Source organism: Miscanthus floridulus, chromosome 7 (genome assembly GCF_019320115.1).
Source record: "Miscanthus floridulus cultivar M001 chromosome 7, ASM1932011v1, whole genome shotgun sequence".
NCBI classification, from domain to species: Eukaryota; Viridiplantae; Streptophyta; class Magnoliopsida; order Poales; family Poaceae; genus Miscanthus; species Miscanthus floridulus.
The window spans coordinates 92,459,790-92,468,571 of NC_089586.1; the positions used below are offsets into that span (position 1 = coordinate 92,459,790).

The 8,782-nt window shown below is 43.5% G+C and overlaps 1 pseudogene; it reads left to right on the plus strand.

The window, feature by feature from the left end:
• Nucleotides 1-3,597: 3,597 nt before the first annotated feature.
• On the plus strand, nucleotides 3,598-6,935 carry LOC136463821 (wall-associated receptor kinase 5-like; annotated as a pseudogene).
• Nucleotides 6,936-8,782: the final 1,847 nt, after the last annotated feature.

Consider the following 8,782-nt stretch of genomic DNA (forward strand, 5'->3'; position numbering starts at 1 on the left):
GAAAAGAACTGACCTCAACGCGCGAAGAATTGGTTCTACGCTCATGGGGGAAGCCTAGACCCAGACACTGGCAAGCTAATTTTTGGCCAAAAAATTGAGAGAGCAACACAGAGACTAGCTCGTGCTAGGGAAGAAGCTGATAGTGGTGTTTTCAAGCCCAACAGAGAGAAGGATGAATTGACATATGCCCTAGAGAATCCCGAACACGGTGGTCGAACAAGAGGCTATGGGGCGGTTCCGTGGCTACACGCATTCCCAGCAGACAAGGATACCTATAGAAGCCGCTAGAGAAAGAAGGATGAGGAGACAGAACGAATTCGTGCATTGGAGCAATTTGTTGATGAGTCACGACAAGCATTGCTTGAATCACGTGAACGAGAAAAATCTCTTGAGGCAAGAATGCAGGAGGAGATCAAGAGGCAAGTGCAGCTAGCAATGAGTCAAATGCAATCGCAATCAACGCCGGGAGTCACCATTAGCCCCGTTGGTCAGATGAAAAGCAGTTGTGCTTCTACGGAGCTGCCAGTTATTCAAGACGACGCTGGGTTGCGCTTCCCTGTTGATGACATTACCGAGCCTCTAACAAAATGTGAGCTGCACATTCCAGATGGTAATGCATCAATCATGGTGGCTGTCGGGGTTGTATCTCCAATAGACCGAACGAAGTCACCAAGAATCCATGGGTCAGTTATTCAACCTGGATATGCTAGCGTCTCGGTCGATAGAGTGCTCAAAGGTTACAGTAATGTTCCTCTTGACATTGAAGGCGGTGATGGGGAGAAGACACTAGGAGAAACAGAGAAGACATTTATTCAATGGCGCAAACGCTTCATCATCATTCCTGGGGCGCCACCGCTTCCCCTACCTCACCCTAGGTACGAATGAAAGTGAATGAAATATTATTTTCCATTAATTTTCTATTGGCTTCAAAAATAATTGACACACAAATTGTTTTTATAGCAGGGTCTCTCCCCAGCCTAGCCTAATCATTCATTCCCCATCTCATCACAGCGTCGCGGGGGGCGAGACGACTTCATCCCCACGGCGATCGCCAACTCCTACACCGGCCCCATCGCCTCCACAACGATCTCCAACTCCTACACTGGCCCCACCGCCTCCACAACGATCTCCAACGTCTCCACGCCGGTCTCCACCAACACCGGCCTCATCGCCTCCACGCCGATCTCCAACACCGCCCCCACCCCCTCCACAGCGACGCACTACAAAGACGTCTAAGGTCCCCGGCGGCAAAGAAGACCCCGAGAAAAAGAGTTATTTCTCAAGAAATACTTCCTGAAAAGACTGATGAGCAAATAGCAGCTGAAGAAGACAAAAAAGTAAAAGATTTTTTTATAGATATCAAAAACAAGAGTCAAGCAAAGCTTAAGGAGAAGCCGTACTTTTACATACCACGAGATGTGCTGAGGCAGAAGGTCGATGCTCACAAGAAAAAGATGATTGAACTTCGTAAGCCTTCGCCACTATCAGACTATGACCGCTCCCTCATGAAGTCACATGATGCAGATAAGAAAAGGAAAAGAGCATCAGGGAAGGATGTCCCACAGCTCGGACAACAGAAGCAACCAATGCAAAATCTTGTTGTTGCTAATGAATATGGTTCCAATATAGAAGTCTATCGACCAGACAACTCTGGAGAAGTGTCGGTTCAAGCCCTTAATGCTTTTTTTAAAGATACTGGTTTAACCTTGGATCAATTGACGGGCAAAGCTCCAATCCAGAACCTGGAAGTTGATACCTGGAAGACTTATAAATATGGCAAAAGTCTGTACAACCCTGCGGCTCTGAATGAATTGGGTACGCAAATGTACTTGCTCAACAAGTGGTACATGCAGGCGTGTGGCAGGGGTGAGCAGTGGATCTTTGTCAGATTTAGAGACCATCATTACTTCCGTGGCGATGACATCTTACATATTAGTTTCGAAGAATTGCATCAACTATACCACTTGGACGCTCTGGACAAATCAATCATTAGCTCCTTTTGTTTGTAAGTGATTCTTACTTTTATTTAATAAACTCACTTCCATGCGTACGTGTATATAATTATCCTCACATGTAACTTATATTTATATACAGATTCCAGATGTCAGAGCTCCAAAGAATACAAGACACCAGTGTTGGCTTCATTGATCCTTATATCGTATTCAAAACCGGTATTATTGTCAAGGAGCGATGGGTATCTGAAGCACAGGAGAATATCATGATGTTCTTCGTGAAGCAGCACGACAAGACAACAATATTTTTCCCGTACAACTTTGAGTAAGTGTTAATAATAATGTAGTCTACACATTTTATGTAATATCAATACAACTTATATGCATGTACGTGTGTGTATAAACCAATGCAGTTTTCACTGGATACTCATTGTCATTGAGTTAAACTCAAGTCGGTTACTAATCTTTGACTCGTTGAGAAAAGAACGGGCACTATACCAAGATATGATAGACATTATCCAGGGGTAATTTCGATCTCTCGCGCACAACTATTATTGAATAGACTTTGCCATAATTTATTAACGATCGTACATTATTGGTCGCACAGGGTTTGGAAAGAGTTTATTCGGCAACATCGCAAGGATTGCAAGGCACCACTTAATGTAGTTGAAATACCAGTAAGTTGTACTATATACACTTCCCCACGTGTTTAATTACTATATCGTACTTCAATTTACGTGTGAGATGATGAGAATAATCTTCTTCTCGTACAGTGGTGTTTGCGGCAGGAACCAGGTAATAACTTGTGTGGATACTACGTTTGTGAATTTATCACTGCGCACATAAGAAGAACTCCTGAAGATGTCCTCAGAGTACGTATATATCAATTTTTATTTATTTTTAAATGAATATATATACATATATGTGTATTAATACTTTTCCTTTTATTTCAAATGCAAGACTGAATGGTTGAAACGAAGGGTCATGCAAAAAGACCATCTGAAAGCAGTTCAAGAGTCAATAGCAGGATATCTTCTAGAAAAAGTGCTAAATCCCAACGGCGAGTTCTACTTTGATCTTAAGGAATAAATGATGTAAATTAAATGTTTATTGATATCGTTATTTTCGAGAACAAGATTATGAAAGTGTTGTATATATACATATATATATATCTATAATATATATAGTTTCATACTTTATTCGAATATAATAATGCTCAAGATGAGAATTAGATGTAATTATACGCATGCGTGTATTTATATTAGCAGCGTAGAATACGTACATAAAAACATATTATATATTAAACAAATACGTGTAACTGAACTGAAAACAAATTAAACAAAAAAAAAGAAAAAGAAAAGGAACCTTTAGTCCCGGTTGGGGTTACCAACCGGGACTAAAGGGTGAACCGTTAGTCCCGGTTGGTGTTACCAACCGGGACTAAAGGGTGCGCCAGGTTCGCTCGGCTGGAGGGCCTTTAGTCCCGGTTGGTGTTACCAACCGGGACTAAAGGTCCCTCTTTAGTCCCGGCTCGATGACCCGGGACTGAAGGTTCCACCTTTAGTCCCGGGATCGTTGTCCCGGCGCGGTAACCGGGACTAAAGGCTGTTACCGCCCGGGACAACAAGTCCATTCTGTAGTAGTGATGGTTTGTGCCATGGTGTTCGCTCTGGCGTGCTTGGCGTTGCCGGCCATGCCACCTGCATCCGCAAATGACGGAGGGATACTGTATGTCCCGTCCGCTGCCACCATAGCTAGCCACTGCCCCTCCAGCTGAGGGGACATCAACATCTCCTACCCCTTCAGCATTGGGGCAGGCTGCTTCCGACAAGGCTTCCAGTTCGAGCTTACTTGCAACCTCACCACTCAACCTCCAAAGTTGTTTCTGGGTAACAGCACAACTCAGATTACTGGCATGGATGGTTTCTCGGTATTCATCCCAGCTATGTTCTTCAACAGTAGCTTGGAAGAATCTGGTACGAACACCTACAATATATCCTGGAATATCCCCGGTTATACCACTTTCTTATTCCTTGGCTGCGATTTTGATGTTGACTTGTTTGACTCTGTGAGGAACCCTATCGGCTCCTGCATGAGCAGGTGCCACGGCAAGGTATTGCCGAATCAAGGGCCTTGCAATGGGTTTGGTTGCTGTTCCATCACTCTACAAAACGACATCTCAGGCTTTCAAGGAACAATTGTTCGGGCTGATAATATGGCAGCACAGTCAGATCCTCTGCACCCTGGCATCATGGCTTTCATGTTGGATGTTGGAGATTATTACACGCTTAATGCGACTGATCTTTTCTCAACTTGGACAAATGCCAGCAATATTTATGACACTGACCTTGAGGTTGCCATCATGGACCAACCAAGCTGCAAAATCGCGCAGATGAACAAGGCAAGCTATGCTTGTGCCACCGGCAGCTATTGCAGAGATGAGTCATATGGAGGTTACAACTGCTACTGCTACAATGATAATAATAATTATTACACAGCCAATGCTTACCTTTCCGAAGGATGCATGCAAGGTGCTCCCTGCTTGCTTTTCTCCAAAAAAAGAAAATATTTAACATTTTATCTTCTTGTTCTTACTCTTATCAATCTATTGTTATGAAGCAGATTACAACCCCAAGCCTAAAGAACACTGCCGGAGGTCATGTGGGAACATGTCCATTCCCTTCCCTTTCGGGCTTCAAGAAGATTGTTTCGGAAACGAAAGGTTCCTACTTTACTGTACAGCCACAAATGAGACGCTTTTTAGCACAAGATATGCACAGTATCACGTGACTGGTCTGTCAGTAGAAGACGGGACTCTGACAGTTAGCAACGTGCTAAACAATGCTAGCTCCTGGAAAGAAGTAATAATAGCTCAGGACACCGAAAGTGGAGGAGTGGACATGGACGGCCCTGTGGAAGATGAATTTGATTTTTCTATGGAATATGACATTGTTATACGATGGGCAGTTACAAATTCATCTTGTGAACAAGCTACGCATGGGAATAGAAGTAAGTATGCATGCCGCAGTGTTAACAGTGATTGCAAAAACGTGATCCATGGGAAAACATTTATGGGATATCGTTGCAAGTGTTCTACTGGCTACACAGGAAATCCATACATACAGGACAGCTGCACAGGTACATACCTTTCCTCCTTCACTATGTGCTACAACATAACATAGTTCACACCCGAAAATGGAAAGAAAATTAACAAATTCACATACTCTAAAAAAATTGTAATGTGTAGTTAAATCCGACTAGGCAGATTTAGACAGAAGATTCCTTTTCATCGGCTTGGTATGCAAGTATGCAACCACAGATTATGATGATCAACATATATAAATAACGAGAATTGATTGTCTACAGATATTGATGAATGCTCACTGCCAAACTACTGCAAAGGTACATGTCAAAACATTCCTGGAAGCTATAGGTGCACACCGTGCTCTCATACCCAAGAATTTGATTTCATCAAGAGGAGGTGTGTTACATCAGCTAAACAACGGAATCTTCTTTTGGGTAAGCCATAGCAAACAAAACTCCCTTGAAATTATAGTTTGTAAACATTAACATGAATTCATGACAATAGCAAGTGCATATAGGTATTGCAATTGGAACTAGCTGTGGCATTGGATCCATATTTATTGCCTTGGGTATAATTATAATTGCCAATAAGTGGAAAAAAGGCATCCAAAGTAGAATCCGACGAGCATACTTCAAGAAAAATCAAGGTCTGTTATTGGAGCAACTAATCTCAGAAGAAAGTGCTACAAGCAAAACAAAGATATTCTCATTGGAGGAACTAGAGGAGGCGACCAATAATTTTGATGCTACCCGTGTTCTTGGTCGTGGAGGACATGGAACAGTTTATAAAGGGATTCTATCAGACCAACGTGTGGTGGCCATAAAAAATCCAAAATAGTGGAGCAAACGGAGATAGACCAATTTATCAATGAAGTTGTCATTTTGTCCCAAATCATCCATCGTAATGTGGTGAAACTGTTTGGTTGTTGCCTAGAAGATGAAGTTCCCTTGCTTGTCTATGAGTTCATTTCAAATGGCACTCTGTATGAACTTCTTCACACGGATACTACAGTAAAATGCTTGCTTTCATGGGATGATCGCCTGAGGATTGCAGTGGAAGCATCCGGGGCTCTGGCTTATCTACACTCAGCAGCTACAATACCAATTTTTCACAGAGATGTCAAGTCTTCAAATATACTCTTGGATGACAACTTCACCACAAAGGTTTCAGATTTTGGTGCTTCAAGATCCCTTTCACTTGATGAGACCCATGTGGTGACAATTGTTCAAGGAACATTTGGTTACTTGGATCCAGAGTATTATCATACCGGTCAACTAACGGAGAAGAGTGATGTATACAGTTTTGGAGTAATACTTGTGGAACTCTTGACAAGAAAGAAGCCAATTTTTATTAATGATTTAGGTGCAAAGCAAAGTTTGTCCCATTTCTTCATTGAAGGACTTCACCAAGGGTCTCTTATTGAAATAATGGATACTCAAGTGGTGGAAGAAGCAGACCAGGAAGAGATTAGTGAAATTGCCTCACTTGCAGAAGCATGCTTAAGGGTAAAAGGAGGAGAGCGACCGTCTATGAAAGAAGTGGAGATGAGGTTGCAATTCTTAAGAACAATGAGGCTGAGAAAAAGACATCATTTACCCGAAAAAGATGGAGATATTGAGCCTTTGCTATGTGGAAAATCTAAGAACTCACTTAAACATATCGATCTTATTAATGCTGCACATACACCACCTCAAGAGACCTCGAGATGCTACAGTTTGGAGCAAGAATATGTATCTTCGTTTAGGCGACGCTAACTACATTTGCGCTAGATAATAAAGGGCTTTGCTTAGATACTAATGCATTTGAGATATAATATATTTCGGGGAAGCTATGTTATATTTAGCATATTTGGATGAGATTGTATCTCATAGATGTGTTTTATGTGTATGCACAAGATATTGTAGACCACATCGCTGGTATACCACCGTATTTATTTAGATGCATATAACATCAAGTCACTGTATTAAAGATAAGGTTGTGTAAGAAAATACAAAATAGTCATGGCTGTCGATGAGTCCAATGATAATTTGATCAGTTGCCAATGGCTTAATCAGTGGTTCCAGTAGCCATCTGACTAATGCATGATTTCAACTGCAACATGCTGCTGCACTTCTTCTTTTTTTTTTTTGCCAATTATTAGCATGACTAATGTTAATTGACACTCCGGACAACAGGAACTCACTCTTCCCTTCAATGTCCTTTCAGGACAGTATCAATAGCACGGTCGATATGCATTCAACACAGAACTTCGTAACTGTATTTGCAGATATGAAATACAACTCCATGTCTCTATCCTACAGATGCAACTGATCCGCATATGGAAAATCCGAATTAGCTTCACGCATTTTAGACTTCTAATAATTCTGTAACATTGTGAGCGCACGTGGACTAGTACCTATCTTCAACCAACTATCCGTAATAGACTAAGAGTTGAAGCAATACATTCCATTGAAAATGACCATGTGGCAAGGGAGCCTACCAATTCGAAGAGACAACGGTAGCCAAGGCCACGGGGGACGCATCAACCGGCTGCTCGTGCTGGCCTGCTGGGAGCCTTGGAGTTGGAGGAGAGAGGAGAAGATCCCGACCCCGATGGGAGCACGCCCCGCTCAGCCTGTTCCGCTTGCTCTTGCTCCACCGACTACCGACACTGCAGCGACCTATCAACAGCAAAGTGCGGCGCTCGGCAGAGTTGGCGGCGTCGGCGAGGTGCGAGGAGTCGAGGACAGAGTAGCATTAGCGCAGAAGTTGGGCCTGAAAGGATTTTCATATATGGGCCGGGCGGTGCTTGCGTAAATGTGGCCCAAGAAGTGATGTCAGCAGCGTGGGTCAAGTCAAAGGACTTAACACGGCACAAGCATCCAGTCAGCAGCATGCTCACCGCGCTGGGGCCTCATGTCGCCGGACAACCCTACTTCTCCAATTCAGTATTGGTGGTTCTATGCCTTGATCTGCCAGCAGGTTTTTCCTTAAGAAAGTCACAGGATCACCTAAAATGATCCAAGTAATGGCTCTGACAACACTGCAGTGCCTGTTTCGAGCATGGCCCTAGTGAAGAACCATCCAGAATTCCAGATGTTTAAAGTGCTACGATCTGCAAATTCAATGAGCAGATGCACATTCCAGTTGTAAGAGCCAAGAGGGTATGAACTTTGTTCTAGATTCAGATTTCAGAGTCGTGAGTGCATAATGGTACGTATAGCTTAAACGTTTCCCTCCCCTGAGGAGCTATCGTTGTGCTTACAGAACTGGATCATCGCTTTGGCCGTGTCCAACCTGAAGTGACATTGCCTCCAGGGCCTAGCAGTATCGCCGTAGGTGACATCGAAGCAAGTACGTGTTGCTAGTGTGATAAGTATTGCAGCCGCTGAGTCTTTGAACTTGACTTGTGTCCCGTTTCCCTGAAGCGAACCTTCGCACAAATAACTTGTTAGTACAATAAATATAACGGTAATGCTAGAAAGCCAGCGTCCATCCGCCTGACGCCGCCCGTCCCACTCCAGCTCGCTGCTGCCACCTTCCCCCGCCGCGCGCCGCGCGGCTGCCCCATCCTATGCCGCGCTCCATCCCCCTCTACGCCCACTCTGTGTTTCCTCTACTACAGTTCCCCACCAGGGAGGTTGTGGCCGCCGCGACGCGCGACGGCAAGGAGATGTTGTGCTGAAATCTTATGTTGCAAATATATGTTTCAAGGGTTTTAGATGTTTCAAAGATATGTTGCAAGTGTTTCATATGGATGTTGCAA